This window comes from Pezoporus flaviventris, unplaced genomic scaffold (assembly GCF_033815535.1).
Source record: "Pezoporus flaviventris isolate CSIRO_AGI_PZ_B2104156 unplaced genomic scaffold, CSIRO_AGI_Pfla_v1 ptg000078l, whole genome shotgun sequence".
Lineage (NCBI taxonomy): Eukaryota > Metazoa > Chordata > Aves > Psittaciformes > Psittacidae > Pezoporus > Pezoporus flaviventris.
The window spans coordinates 18,124,655-18,137,668 of NW_026892626.1; the positions used below are offsets into that span (position 1 = coordinate 18,124,655).

The 13,014-nt window shown below is 51.5% G+C and overlaps 2 protein-coding genes across 2 annotated transcripts in view; one reads left to right on the forward strand and one right to left on the reverse strand.

Moving 5' to 3' along the window:
• Positions 1-13,014, forward strand: part of LOC133279790 (uncharacterized) — a 188,526-nt gene that overhangs the window by 134,649 nt on the left and 40,863 nt on the right. The window lies entirely within an intron of this gene.
• The window catches only part of MSRB1 (methionine sulfoxide reductase B1), a 68,863-nt gene continuing 58,361 nt past the window's right edge, over positions 2,513-13,014 (reverse strand). The window contains exon 5 of the transcript XR_009746986.1: positions 2,513-2,523. The gene's annotated coding sequence lies outside the window, so the exon portion shown is untranslated. The remainder of the gene's footprint in view (positions 2,524-13,014) is intronic.

Genomic DNA, 13,014 nt, shown 5'->3' on the forward strand with positions numbered 1-13,014 from the left:
ATGCTGCTCAAAGCATTTACTGAGTCCTCATTGAACATTTATACATTCTTAGAACCTAAAGAATCTGTAAAATGAAAAGGGCAGACCTGTAATTTTAGGTAATTGGCCTGACTGAATCCACTAAAAGCAGCAAATTATTAAAGGTATTCACTCTTCAGTGGCTTTGGTTGATACCTGAACTGGCTGAGACTCAGGAGTGCTGATGGAGTAGTGATGGATGGATCTTTAGAAGCAGCAATGCAGGTGCTGATGCAGCTGGCAGGTGCTCAGGCATATCTCACTTCTTCCTATATCTCCCCTATCCTGGTCCCCAGGCATATCTCACTTCTTCCTATGTCTCCCCTATCCTGGTCCCCAGGCATATCTCACTTCTTCCTATGTCTCCCCTATCCTGGTCCCCAACACTGGAGTCATCTCAGTGCTGTTTCAGTGGGATTTCCTCGCTCTGAGCAGCACCACAACCTCCTACAGCAGATGAAAATGCAGCAACCCAGAGATACTTTTAAATGAACACGAGCCCTGGCTGATTCCTGCCTTATCTCTGCTAATTCTGGCTTCTTTGGTGCAGGAAAGATGCCAAGACCTGAAGCTGGTGCATCCGTGCAGCAGCAGCATGAACAGAACAGCTCAGACACTAAACATGTGCGTGAGGAAACAGGACCACGGGTGGGAATACCAGCAGCTCTCTTCTGCATGAGGAAAACCCTATTGCTGGCAAAGAGGGGAAAAAGGCTTTCTTTAAGGTGTAAATCTGTGTGGGACATGCAAGTGCTGCTCTTCCCAGCTGTCCAGGAAGGACAGTGTTTTAAAACAACAGCTGCTCTCAAGACAACAAAGCCTCCCTGTTCTCTCTGATGAATTCACATGAAACTGCTTAAAACCAGACCCAGCCATCCCCACAGGCAGAGGTGAATGGCATCTGCAGGGCCCGAATGCAGCAAGCACTGCATTTGCAGTGGTCCGTGCTGGGGGAAGGCAGTGTTCTCACTCTCCCAGGCAGGGTCTGGATGCCCGTTCATCAGCAAGCTCAATTCTTAACGATTTCAACACTAATTAATCCCTTCTGCAACATTTGCTCAGTGGTGGATCAGAAACGTCATGCAGGGAAGCAATGAGAAAGGAAAGGAAGCCACAGCACCAACCTGTCCACTGAGATCAGGTCACGCCAAGCACCATCACAGAATCTGAGCACAAACCAAACATCACAATTGAAATCTGTGACCTTCTGGATAGTCACTAAATAGCTGGTATATTTTAGCTAATAGTTAGCAAACAAACATATCCTAGATCTAATCCTCCTGTGTCTTTTTAATAGCAAAAAGTCAGAATAAGAGGCCTATATGGGAATTCACTGCTTGAAACCACTGACACAAGTCTGTTCAGTTCAGTTTGTTCACACAGTGATACTCTACCTTGCTTTTCTTGAAGATCAGGCTTTGATTGCCCAAGATTTTAAAGCCTGAAACTACAGACATAGAAAGTGCTTCTTTTTGGAGTCTCCAAGTTTACAGCTACGGAGAGTTATTCCTCCCGCACACAGTTCCAGCATAATTGAAGTGAGGTCAGTGAAACTGGATTTTCATCACTTTCCTCAAGACCAGAATTCCCTCCTCCCTCGCTGAGCAAACAAATGAGGAGTATTTTCCAACAAAACATCAGGAACTGAAAAATACAACAATTTAAAAATAGTTCCAGTGACAGCTCCCTGACACTGGGCAAAGAGCACTTTGGAAGGGAAAAACAAGACATTTAGCAGCGGTTGGCTGCCAGTCAAACATTTCCAGCTATTCAAATCAATGAAACCCCAAAACCAAATGAATTATATCTGGATTTCAGTTTGTGACACATGATACTGAACAATACCAATTGGGACACATGGGATGAGTGCTTTCCAGAGACAAAACTGGGGAAAACCCTTCCATCCTTCAGTTGTTCCACTTTCCAACAGAGCCTAAAACTCAATCGCTTCATGAGCAGTTCCTAAGGAGGAAAACCTAATACATACCAATACCTGAAGGGGCTACAAGAAACCTGGAGAGGGGCTTTGGACAAGGGCCTGTAGGGGCAGGCCAAGGGGAATGGCTTTAACCTGCCAGAGGGGAGACTAAGACGAGCTCTTAGGCAGAAGCTCTTCCCTGTGAGGGTGCTGAGGCGCTGGCACAGGGTGCCCAGAGAAGCTGTTCATCCTGGCAGTGTTCAAGGCCAGGTTGGACACAGGGGCTTGGAGCAACCTGGTCTAGAAGAAATTGTCCCTACTTTAAGATGATCTTTAAGGTCCTGTCCAACCCAAACCATTCTAGGGTTTCATGAGTCTGTGAAAACCTGGGACATAATTCTCCTAGACACATGGGGAGGGCTGTAAAAGAAAACTGGGATCTCAGAGTAAACAGGATTTCTCCCCCACCACAGAATTCAGTGAACAGAGCACCGCTGCAATCCCAACCACCCATCCAAGCTAAGCTTTCCAGTCAAAATACACCTTTGATCTCATGGCTGAGCGCTCGGCCCTGGCGCGGCGGTGGCAAACCTCCCATTGCCTCCGAGAGCCAGGACCGCGTCCAGCCCCTTCCTTAGGTAATCGTGTGTCAACATTTCCAGTGTACGCCTGGCTGCCTGTCAGCCAGCTGCTTAGGAAATGCCTGCAGACCAACACTGACATTTTAAGCTTTTATCCATTAGAAACCCCCGAACTTCCCTCCGAAGCCTTTCCAGAGTGCAAAGGTACGAGACCTGATTAGAACAGGACAGTATCAAGAAACTTTCCCTGAAGAAAATGAACGCTAGAGGTCAATCTAGCAACTTGTCCCGGAAATATATATCCCTGGAATCAAATATTACAGACTTCTGCTGTGTACTGTGCACCTCTCTAACTACATCCAGATTCACTGGCCTGGCAACGCGCTTCCTATCTAACAAGAGTTCCTTCTATTCTTTTGAATTTGTTCTTGTCTCACTGTACAAGAGTGTTTCCTCTTCTGAAGCTTGCTCGGGTGATGGCTGTCCCGCTTCACACAGCCCGCTAATGTCCTTAACTACCCGTTTCTGAAACGAAAGGGGAAATTGGCACTTGTGTGTGGAGTCAATACTGGAGGCCAAATGTGTCCCTGATGTAACTCCACTGCAGCTGGTTGAGTTAGATTAAAGATGAGTGCAGAAACAGAGGAGCAGACATCTCCATGCAGATGAAAGCCCAGCTCGCTCAGGATCTCCTGGCTCATGGATAAATACAGGGTTTCAAAGAAGCAGCGGGGAGCCAGCAAAGAACCAGGCTGGGATGTGAGTGATGGGTTTGTGACTTGCAGCCTTGAAGTCTGATTCCCTTCCAAAGTGTCTCCAACTAATAGCAACGGGGATGACTTCATTACCTGTGCCTCAGGCTTTCTTCATCTCATCTTCTGAGCTCACATTCTGAAGGAGCTTGTGGCTACAAACTCCCACCAGCTATTTATGCTTCAATCAAACCCATTTTTGTGTTATTTTTTTCTTTATCATTAAATACCCAGTTATGCAGTTTCAGTAAATTTCTTCCTTCCTCTTCACTGCTCTTCACAACAGAAATAAGATGTAGCCCTGCCAGCCTATCTCAGCCTCCCCAGTGCATCCTTCTTTAGCACATCCCCTGCTCCCCTTTTATAAGGCTCCTGTCTCAGCCAGACTCAATGGATACACAGAAAGAGAGGCTTTGCTGACACAGGGGCTGCTTCCACTGGGAAAACCAAGGGAGATTCAGGGCACAGAAGTCAAGTCAGATGAAAGCCCAGATCCAGCAAGGAGTGTGTTTAAACACAACATTTCTCCCAGGGAGTCACCGGGATGGCTCGTGTGCTTCGCACTGAACACATATGTGAGTGCTTTGCTGAACCCGGGCCAAAATGCAGTTGTTCTTTATGAATGCGGGCCAGATCCTGTAACACTGAGTAACGCCGATGAGTAACATTTATTCACACAAGTGGTCTCTGCGGGGGAGGGCTGCCAAGTCCTGGCCCTGTACAATTTTGTCTTTAGCAAGCAGCCAGAGCAGAGCTCCATATGGCAACGCCGACTCCTCACTCAGCAGCTTGCCTGCTGCCAGCTCCTCGGTGGAAATGGCCCAGCGAGGCAGAAATGTTCCAGCACAACCTTCGGGTTACAATTACCTTTACAAAGCTGCCACATAAAGGCCTTAAAATTCTTCCAGGGAGTTTCTTCCTGCTGCAGCTGCCTGTATGACCATGGCAATCCTGACTGCGGCCAGCAATGCTCTCCCAGGGCAGCTGCTTTCCCAAGCCATTCCCAGGCAAAGGTGTCTCCCAAGGCATATCCATCCTTAGTGCCTAGCACATCCCACGACTGCCATAGAGGTGATGTGCTAAGGGGAAAAGCCTCTTATGCTCCTCTTCAAGCAACCTGAAGCTTAAGCTTGTGCAGGGACACATCTCTGATAGCCCTTCCTGGTTAATGCACACACAAGACGCTTAGGAGGGGTATGAGAGTAGTTTGGCACAGTGATGGATGCCTTGTGCCACCATGCAGCTGTTGTGCATTAACACCCTTGCTTCAAGACAGGCAAAACCGGGCAGAGCTGAACAGGAAACCTCCCTTCTCATTGACCTCCCCTGCAGCTTGCCCCTAGAAGCTGGGGGTCTCTTGATGCCTCACTTTGGTAGATTTTCTTCTATTAAAAAGTACAAGGGAAGATGCAACCCATCAGCCAGTTCCCCTGTACCACCCCTCATCCCCATCCACCTGGGAGTTAGTGCAGCCAAAGGCTGGAAGCACCCAGAGGCTCTTCCCATGGGCTGACAGCAGCTACCAGAGGGAGCAACCCCTTGTTACAGCACAGACACAGCGCAGGGGCCCCACCAGCCCCAGTGTGAGCTACACCAGCCTTGAGCATCCTCCAGCACCACAGGGGTCCTGCAGCAGAGAGCAGCAACTTCCCATCCAGGAACCCGCAAGCATCCCATGCTCTCTCCATCCTTCCAATCCCCTTTTCCAAAGGGTCACATATACGCAATTGCCAGCAAAGATCCATAACAGGGGCTTACATCTAGCAAAGGCCTCCAGAGACTGAGCAGAAGATTTAGAAGATGTACCTGCCAGAAAGGACTGACAGTAGTCAGTGAGGAGTGTGGCCATCTCACATCCCTCACCATCACCAGCTCCCCACCAGCTCCAGCACATCACTCAGTGCCATCACCCTCCTAGGGTGTCTAGGCATACAGCAAAGCCAGCAATGACACCAGAGGGACAAAAGCCACACCAGTACCCAAAGTAATGTGGACTAAACCCAACAGGGTCAGGTCTGCAGAGCACTGAGGCAGGATCAGCCCAAACCAAGGCTCATGGTGAGCCTGGCTTGCCCTTATGGAGCCTATCAGCATCCCACAGCCTCAGCCCTGCCGTGTGCGGTTACTGCCAAATCAATATCTGCGTCTTCCTGGTAAATAATTGTGTCAGTGGGATGTTAATGGTGCACAGTGCTCGTGGTGTCAAGTCAAAGCTTTTTTTGACGAAGCAAAGTCATTCATTTTCCTCCCCCTTTCCCCCCGCAAGCCATCCCAAATGCACAAAATGGGCTCCAGACCCACCTCCTACGAGGAAATGAGAACCAGCCCCAGAGGATCACCCAGCAAGAAGCCTCTGTTCAGAGATCTGACGCCTCTTCAAAGACAGAGGAGCAAATGTGCTCCTACCTCCGCTGATTTATGAAGAACGTCTGCGTCACCGATGCAGGGGAAACGCTTAAACGCTACCAGAGGGGAGAGGAATCGAGCTCTCGCTGCCTGTGTTTTGGGGGTTGCACTCAATAACCCCTCTATTATAGTTTGCTTTCATATAATTCAATCTATACTGGGTTTTGAAACAAAGCAACCGGGTGACTGCAGCCCGTACTGCTGGGTTACATGCTCACTAGCGAAACGCACACCAATGTCACCGCTGGGACCATCCGAGGGCAGGCAGGATGTGCCAAAAGGGGCTTTTGAATCGCATGTGACAGCAGCCGGCCTAGGACCATGTTCCCATGTGCAGTGGGATGCAGGGAAAGCAGGTGGCTGGTAGGAAACAGCCAATGCCACCTCAGCTGGAGCAAAGCCAGAGCCATGGGTACCCAGAAAGGCAGGAGAAGGCTGGATGAAGTGAAGGGCACAGGCCAGGAGTGTCGTCTGAAGCCACTGTTTCTTTCCTTCCTCCCCCTCTGTGCTGAAAAACTCTGGGTGTAAATTGTTCTAAGTTATCTCCGTTTGGTTTTAATTTCTGCTGATGCCCCAGTGTTATTTATGCCCTTGAAATATAGAACTAGGCACATGTACAGCGTTGTGGTCATGAAATACAGCCCGCTGCATATAGTATTCATTGATCAGCGCAGTAAATAAGTCCAACAAGCACAACTCATCCAAGCGAGCAGAGGACGCTGCTGGAGGCTGCCCATCTGCCAGGGCTGGCAGGATTGCATCAGCAGCACAGGCTGACAGAGCTGCTTCTCAAGTGCTCTTTGCCATCCCAAATGAAGCCAAGAGAGGCAGTGCAGTTCTTGGCTGGCACAAGGCTCCCAGTCAGGGTGGCCAGCACTGCAGGGACATCCCTGGGGACATGGGATGCTCCCTGCTCATGCCAGAAGGGCAGTGACAGACAAAAAAACAACTGCTTGACTGCATCCAGGCAGGAGAAGAGACACCAAGGGACATGCAGCCACCCAGGGAGCTGGATCCCCACAGCACCCTCAGCACCATGCACTCCAGGAGGCCACTGCTAGAAACAAAAGCTCCCTGCGAGGGTCATTTGTTGGTTTGATTTGACCATGCTTGAGGAGAAGGGGAAGGCAGCACATAACAGCCCCATGTACAAGCAATTGCTTGATTAACATAGTTAATGTCTGTGAAATTTATTCAATGTCTGAATTCTTGCACTTCTTCCAGGGGAAAGGCACCAGGGGACTCCGATACTGCTGTCCATGCAGAACTGTGTCTCTCAGCTGTCCCAAGTATTTCACAGAATCTTAGAATGGCTTGGGTTGGAAGAGACATTAAAGATCATCCAGTTCCAACCCCAATTTCCCTGGAAGCCCTCCCTGTCCTGTAGCAAGAAGAGAGACAGGGAAAGTCAAGCGCAAGGCTGGGTAGATTTAGTGTTGCTACACTGAGAGTCATTTATCTTAGCTCAAAGGTGAACTGACACCATCCTCAAGGACAGGAGCTTAACAAGCACAGTAGGAGGACCTGAACCGGATCTTGACCTGGTCTAAATCACACAGCTGCACTGAACCAAACAAGGCTGATTTATGCCAGCAAAAATCTAGTCTCTTAGGCACAAATTCATGCCCAGCTCCTACAGCCACAGCACTGCTGGAGCTGCCTGTCCACACCAAGCAGAGCTCACCCCACTAATACTAATACCATCTCTCCCAGAAGCCCAGCACAGAGCCATGACATGACACCAACACTCAGCCTCCATGGAACACTCACACCAAGACGTTGCATTGACTTCAGCAAGCAGCTTTAACAGCCTGAGTGTAAAATAAAGACCCTCAGAAGGGGATGTGCTGCAGCAGACCCTCCCCTGGCTTTCACAGGGCTGCCCATCACCACAGGATGCTGAGCATCTGAAGCACAGCCTGGTTTTAGGAGAGACCCTCAGCACCATGTGATACATACGGGATTGTCCCAATGGGCCCTCATGGGCAGCTCCTCTTGGCTTTGCTGCAAAAACATCACCTCCCAGAGAAGATAATCTCACATCAAACTCATGTCTCAGCCACGAAGCCAGTCTTGGAGAAGACCCCAAATATCAGGGACGGGAGCAGGTTACAAGGGAGTTGTGAAACCAGGGGATTGCTGCAGCATCCTCACACCCTCTGCTAACAGAGGGGCCCTGCACCTTGCAGCCTCCCCACTTGGGTGCGTGACAGCACTGTTGCAGTCACATCTCCTGTGATGCTGCAGCTCTGGCCCTGCTGATCCCAGTTCATCTCGGGGCAGTGTTTCTGAGCAGGGTGGAACACACACAGCACAAAAGGGTGCTTTCACCAGCTCTGCTCCCTTGTACCCTGGGGCAAGTGCAATACCCTGACGCCTCTCACGAGGGGACAGTGCCTTCCAGCTTAGCTGGACACTGCCCCAGAGAAGATGGGCACAGCATGAGGCACCCTCGAGACCAAAATAGCATAAGCTGTGGGACAGCTTTGCCTCCAGCCAAGGCCCCTGCGTTACCTTGCTGCCTCCACACACCGGGGCCTTTTGGTTTCTCAGGCTCCCTCCAAATCCTTTCTGGCTCCACAGAGACAGATGGCAGCAGATACCCACTGGCCCTCAAACACTGTCCTCAAGCTTGGTACCTGCTCCTTTCCACCATCAAGGAAATTTCCACAGCCCCAAGGAGCCCAAGCATCTTCCACCTCCTGCAAAATACCCCAACTCACTTCCAGGGCTGAACACAAAGTGCCCACTGCCACACATGCCCATGCACACAGCATCAGTGGGAGGACCAGCACCCAGCATGCTCCCCGTCACCCCAAACCCTACAGATACTGAGCAGAGCCACTTCACCTTGGCCCACTCCCTGCGTAGGAGCTGGTTGCCAAGCTCCGACTTGGATCCAGCGACAGACTTTTGTGCTTTGGCTCATGGATCCTGAAAACAAGGGCTTTAATCATTGCTTGCTTTTCTGCGCCAAGAACCAAAATTGTCTTGTTAAATACAGTAAGTGATCAGTGCTCGCAGTAAAGAACATTTCAATGAGTGCTTGTGTGGGTAATTATTTCAGGCTTGCCTCTCTTCCCCTCTTGAGAAAAATTAAGGAATGTGGAAATTATTGCAAAGCCTCTCTGGACTTGGAATGGTTTCTGCCGCTTACAGGCGCTTGCTCTGGGCACTGCTGCAGCCTGTGCCTACATCTGGTTGTACATTACCCTGCTCACCAACAGCACCGGTGCCTGGGCAGCCTGCGCCAGGATCACACCCTCCACAAGGAGGTAAACAGCTGGCCCTTAGCTCGGACAGGTCTGAACAGGAGCCAGGCTGAGAGAGCTGGGCTGGGTCAGCCTGGAGAAGAGAAGGCTCCTTAAGGGGAGACCTGAGAGCAGCTCCAGTGCCTGAAGGGGCTGCAGGAAAGCTGGAGAGGGGCTTGGGACAAGGGCCTGTAGGGACAGGCCAAGGGGAATGGCTTTAACCTGCCAGAGGGGAGACTGAGATGAGCTCTTAGGCAGAAGCTCTTCCCTGTGAGGGTGCTGAGGCGCTGGCACAGGATGCCCAGAGAAGCTGTGGCTGCCCCATCCCTGGCAGTGCTCAAGGGCAGGTTGGACACAGGGGCTTGGAGCAAGCTGCTCCAGTGGAAGGTGTCCCTGCCCGTGGCAGGGGTTGGAGCTCGGTGAGCTTTAAGGTCCCTTCCAACACAAACCAGTCTGGGATTCTATAACTGGGTGTAAGGATGGGGAGCTCTCTGCACTCACAGAGGGCAGAAATGAGCTCCAGAGTGAAGGCATTTGCCCACCAGCCAGCTGGGCACATAAACCTGCACAGAGGTGTTTATGCTGAAATTACCCAGGGACTTGTTCTGCCTTTTAAAGCTTCATCTGCTCACCCACATCCTCCTGGAGATTTTCCCTCCTTCATCCCATGCACCGCAACAAGACTGCCTTGTACAATATCCTATTTGAGGCAAGAGCTGAGATTCCCACTGGCTGCGAGGGGTGTGCTGGGATGCGCTGTTCCTGCTTCACTGGGAAAGTTATTCGTGTAATGAAGGGGAAGAAAGTACCCCATGAATCACTGGCACACCAGGATGTTGTGATGCTCTGTAAATAATCCAGGGATCCGATATTATCAGGATTTAAGCTCTCTCATTAGGTTTAAGCTCCGGGAGCAAGGATGGGGATATAGGCTGGGGGTGCTGCATGTCCCATCCGTGCTGAGGCTGCCTGCAAGGGCAAGCGATGTGTTTGCAGACGGAGGTTATTCCCTCTCTTTCCGCTCCCCCATGGATGGGCTTTCCCAGCCTTTCCAGGCTCAGCGGAAATCTGTGGGTGCCAAACCCTGCTGTGGAGCGTGCTGCGTGTGGAGCTGCCTGTGTTTAAAAGCCAGTTTTGTGTGTTTCTCTCTAACCTTAACCCTTTCTCTAGGCATGAGTGCAAACTGATGCTGTTCCTGTCTAAGGTTTCTCTCTTCCTCCTGCTGAGGTTTCGGCCACCAGCTGCTTTTGCAGAGGAGGAGATGATGCAAACCTGGCTGCGAGTGGGCTGGGGGCATTTTGCTCAAAGGGAAATATCCCCCTTTTCCAGGAAGGCATTCCCTGGAACAGGCAGCATCACTGCAGTCTGCTCTCTTGGTCCCTTCAAAGCTGGACTGAGTGACGGCATGGCTGAGCGGCATCCTCCTCTGAGCGTGAGGTTCCCCGCCGTGTCAACTCCATTGACACTGTTGATGCCGGGGCTCCCTCGGCTTCCACAGCACTCTTATCTTTGGGAAGAATCATAATAAAAGCTAAAAGGCAACTTGAACAGTGCAATATTAGAGAGGGCTGGAAGAGAAGTGCTGGGAGAAAAAGGTTCCTGCCTGGGGCTGGGGCACAGCTCAGGATGCCAAGCACAGATCCATGGCTGCACTCAGGGATGCAAAAGTGGGGAAAAAACCTGCTAAATCAGTGTTTTATGGGTTTGGCTGGTGTGTGCCCATGTGCTGTGCTCAGACAAGGAGGGGACAGGCTTACAGAGGCTGGCACAGCCGAGACTTCTGTTGCCTTTAGGACAGGTACTGGGGTTATTTCACACAATCTGGTTTGGGTTGGAAGAGACTTGAAGCTCACCCGGTTCCAACCCCTGCCACGGGCAGGGACACCTTCCACTAGAGCAGCTTGCTCCAAGCCCCTGTGTCCAACCTGGCCTTGAGCACTGCCAGGGATGGGGCAGCCACAGCTTCTCTGGGCACCCTGTGCCAGCGCCTCAGCACCCTCACAGGGAAGAGCTTCTGCCTAAGAGCTCATCTCAGTCTCCCCTTGGGCAGGTTAAAGCCATTCCCCTTGGCCTGTTCCTCTTGTCTCGAGCCCCTCTCCAGGTTTCCTGCAGCCCTTTTAGGTATTGAAAGGCTGCTCCAAGGTCTCCTCTGAGCCTTCTCTTCTCTGCCTCACTCTTCGGAAGGCGTGGGGGGACCCATCACCCGCGCACAGGGCTGACAGGAAGGGAGTCATTCCTGAGGAGCATTGCTTCTAAACCACTCCAATATGGCAAGGCAATGTTAACCAGCTGGGAAAACGCTTTAAAAGACCCTTAATTAAAGGCTGGCTGTTGCACAAGCTCCTTTCCCATCCCCACCAGAAGAGTTTCCCAGTTTCCCGGCCGCTCTCCCGCTGCCCTCCATCCCTCACACTTTCTTTCCCGCTGGCATCTGCCAGCAGCATGCTGCGGCTGCTGCGGGGTGTCTCTGCAGCAATCAGCCCCTGCTGTCACATGGAAGTTTGCACTCAGAGCAAAAGGGGGGGGAAGTGGATAATGCTCTCCCTGTTGGCTTTCAGGCAAGGCTGGAGGCTGCAGCTGCCTGTGTGGATGATGGTGATGGGGCAAAATATCACCTGGTCCTGGTCTAAACCATCCCTCACCAGCTACAGTGAATTAGGGCTGAATCAGACCCTCCAGCACCATTGCTCACCCCTAACATTGGCCTTCACATAATGAGCTGTGGTACCTCTCCGTGCCCTGCCACAAGCCAGCTGCAAAGCCTTCATCCATCCATCCCCCTCCTCCTGCCCACTTTGTGTGTCCATGCCCTCCAGGAAAGGAGCAATGGTGGCAGTGCCCCATCCCACGCATCTCCTTCTACCCCATACCAGGCAATGGGGGTACATGATTAAGGTCTGGAGCTTGCCTCCTGCCAGGGGAAAGCTTGCCACAAAGGCCCCAATTCCTCCTCTCTATTGATATGAAGTGATTAATTATGTGAGGCAGTGTTGCTGTTTCTAATCAAAGGAAACTAAAATCAGAGCTCTCGCCTCAGCCAAGGGAAGTGCTGAGCTTGTGCAAGGGTGCACAGCCCATGGGGCAGCTCTGCGGGGCTGTGCTGCTCCCAGCCAGGATTCAGCCCCCTCACACAAGCACAATCACTGCTCTTGGAGTGGGCAAAAAGGATGCTGCAAGCAAAGGGACATTCTTCTTCCTGACCCCATCTGTCACAGCACCTCAGTGAGCCCACGTAGGATGGGGACAACCCCATGCACACAGAGGGGGTGACCAGAGCATTCCAAACCACCCCTGCAAGCGAGTTCAACCTGCACAGGAGGATGCTGAGACTGGCATCCCTTCTCCTCCAGAAACCACGTCTACTTGAATGCACAGGCAAGATTGAAGACCTGAACAGAGGAGCACCTTGCATTTCCAAAACGGGTCAAAGACGACTTCTTTTTGCACCAAGAAATGCAAATAAACTCAGCAGAGCTGGTTTCCTCCCAGCAGCCGCATCACTTGCGCATCTTCCACATCTGCTTTAGGGAGTCACAGTGTTTGGGGACCCTGCAGTGGGGTCCCTCAGAGCCACCCTCGCAGTGGGGGCCCAGCAGCAGTGTGCCGTGTCCCGGTTCAGACAGGTATTTATCCCATCAGGATGCTCACAGATAACTCATTTGGTTCGTTATTTCAGTAATTACTGTTTCCCTGCGAGCACTCTGCTGCTGCTCACAGGCTCCCAGAGCACACAGGCGGAGCTCAGCTTACCCCAACCATGTTGAAGCAGTGAACAGCCTCACCCAGCATCAGGGCAGAGGTTGAACCACAACAGCCCAGCTCGCTCCTGCGTTAGACACAAGCACCATGTACTCTGTTTTCTTCCTTACATTAATGGACCCCAGGGCTGCCTACACCTGATGGTGGTTATTTGTGCCCACATGTGGGATCCAGCCCATGCTCTCCATGACTTGGAAGCCACCACCGGGCACATGGTTGCAATTACAGCAGCCTCTCCCTCAGCGTGGGCATTTTCTTGTCTATTGGGGAATATGGCAGTTATTTTGTGTATGGAGATGGGAACCAGAGCAGAAGCCAATGGAGATGGT